Source organism: Podarcis tiliguerta, assembly GCF_965153285.1.
Source record: "Podarcis tiliguerta genome assembly, chromosome: 2".
Lineage (NCBI taxonomy): Eukaryota > Metazoa > Chordata > Lepidosauria > Squamata > Lacertidae > Podarcis > Podarcis tiliguerta.
The window spans coordinates 76,478,434-76,480,956 of NC_139535.1; the positions used below are offsets into that span (position 1 = coordinate 76,478,434).

General features: G+C 39.6%; 1 long non-coding RNA gene across 1 annotated transcript; it reads left to right on the plus strand.

Moving 5' to 3' along the window:
* Nucleotides 1-1,235: 1,235 nt before the first annotated feature.
* Nucleotides 1,236-2,200, plus strand: LOC310673102. The gene is made up of 2 exons (XR_014508853.1): nt 1,236-1,577; nt 2,154-2,200. It is a non-coding gene; the product is annotated as an uncharacterized lncRNA (long non-coding RNA).
* The last annotated feature ends 323 nt before the right edge of the window (nt 2,201-2,523 follow it).

A 2,523-nucleotide genomic window follows, 5' to 3' on the forward strand; every position in this document is an offset into this window, starting at 1 on the left:
ATAATGTGTATGTATTTTAGCTCCGAGTTCACAAATATCTTGGAAAAAGAATTGTGTGCTGATATATTTGACATTTTAATGCAGACAACATTTTGTGAAGGAGTTTCAGGAAGCATAAATTCATTAAGTACATGGTTACATTTTGTCACATTTTGAATAGCTGTTACGTAGGGCTCTCCCCAGAATTCAATACTGGTGGTGGGTTTTACTCTGAACAAACTGGGTGCATCTGTTGATTCAGGAAATGCACCTTTGATGACTTGACTGTTATTCAGTCAAGGGGAATGTTATCTTTATTAAACATGTTCAAATACAATAATATTGATTTTAAAATCAAGTAAGTATGACAGTTACGCAAAATATTAATTAATTTAAAGTTTCAGTTAATCACTGAGGCTTGTTTTTCAAGATGAGGAGTATATTCAAGGTAGCTGTACATTTAAAAGACCACAAAGCAAGCTGAACTAGTGGTAGGTCCAAACAAATTATGTGAGGAAATTGCCACCACATAAGGGAACAACGTTTCAGGATTTGTAAAAATGCAAGTTATTAAAAATCTTTAAAATATTTTCTTCTAATTTGGAAAACCAGGGTGGGCATACGTATGTAGTAGTGTTATCATAAATAATATAATAAGTATTTATCTGCCATGCCTTTGGTTAGCAAGACACTCATGCTCACCAAAAGAACTATTAAAAAGTAATTGTGTAAGCACTTTTTAGTACTTTGTTAAAAACTGCAGGTTGCAGTGGAACCTTAAAAAGATGCTGTTTGAACATAATCATTGTGATTAATAGATCCATAATTCACTCTGACCTTGCATTCAGTATGTTACCATAAGCCCTATTTAAAATCTACTGCTTAATTCATCAGGTATCAATTTGTTATCATCTGCAGAAGCACAGCTCAAAATTAACTTCATTAGGCTGTTACATCTAACAGAACATACAGATATTTCTATAAATATTCTGTAGGATTCAGGATTCTTCAACCATCTCCAGTCTGGTTAACATCTTGAGCATTTACGCTCTGACTATGTGCTCTGATTTACAGTTCTATGAGAAACTAGACCAGGCTGTCAGAAGGGTCCCAGCCTGAGAAACCTATTCCCGCTGGGAGATTACAGTGCCAGAGTTGGAGATGATAACCAAACATGGAACAACCACATAGGACACTTTGGTACTGGCAGCATGAATGGGACTGCACAAAGGCTGCTTCAGTTGTGCTCGTATCACAGTCCCTGCATCACAAACACATTCTTCTCTACCAAGGCAAAATGACAAGTGTTCTAGAGACACCCAAGGTCAGGCCACTGGCACCAGCTGGACTTGATTATCACCAGGTGATTGGCACTGAGTTGTGTTCATGTCACACAGAGCTGTCACAGTGCTGACTATGACACGGATCACTCCCCAGTAGCAAGCAAGATCCTTCTCCAGCCTAAGAGGGCCTATAGCACACAGCAGAAAGTGTGGCCTTGAATCAACACTTCCAGAACAGTCATACCTGACCTTTGTGAGTGCTTCCTTGATTCTGTCGAACAAGCATTACTGAACTGCCCTAGAGACAGCAACAAAGTAAGGTAGAACCACATGAAAGAGGCAACCTACAACACAGCTATTTTGACAAAAGCAGCAGATCACCAACTGGTTTGAGGGCGGCATTAAGGATATGAAGCCGTAATATAGACAGTCATTTACCCTCGCTAGATTCAACATACTGCCATCCGCCCTGTTGCAGGTAGATACGCGGGTAAACTGTACACGGAATGAGTTTGCCCTTGTGGCGCGATAGAAGTGGAAACCATCTCTCATGTCCGCTACGATGCTGTTTTTACAGGGATATACGCTCGGTTTTTATCACCCCTGTTATACAGAAAATTCCAAGTGGGCCCGAACCTCAATGTTGAAAATCTCTGATAGAGGACAAGGATCCAGAGATCATGTTAAGGTGGCCAAATTTTGCACGGTTGCCATAAAACTTAGGGAACAAGCTGTGCTATTGTAAAGACTAAGCCCTTAGAAGCAAATTATAGATAATATTGTAGAGATTAAGACTAAAACCATACTTTAACTGCTGCCATAAATGTATTGTTTATTGTTGTATTGATTGTTAATTTAAATTTAATTTCACTGTGTTTCTTAATTGTTTAGTACAGTATGTGAGTCTGGTCTGGGACCGTAATAAATTCAGTTCAAAGGATATGAAGCCTGTTATTGCTGCAAAGCATGAGGCTCTTGTGAACCACAAGCATGTATGCTGCAAAAAGATGCTTTCTGCATTGCAAGGAGCAATGTCCAGTGGATTGTCAGACAATGTGCTGATGGCTACTGGCTAAAGCTGTGTCAGTGCATTCAACTAGCTGCTGACGCTGGCAATACTCTCAAAATGGATGAAGGCATGAAGAAAGCCTTTGGACCAACCGTCAGGAAAACTACACCACTGAAAACATTGTCTGGAGAAACCATCACAGACTGCAAGCAGATGAAGCGATGAGCAGAATACTACCAAGAACTGTACTCA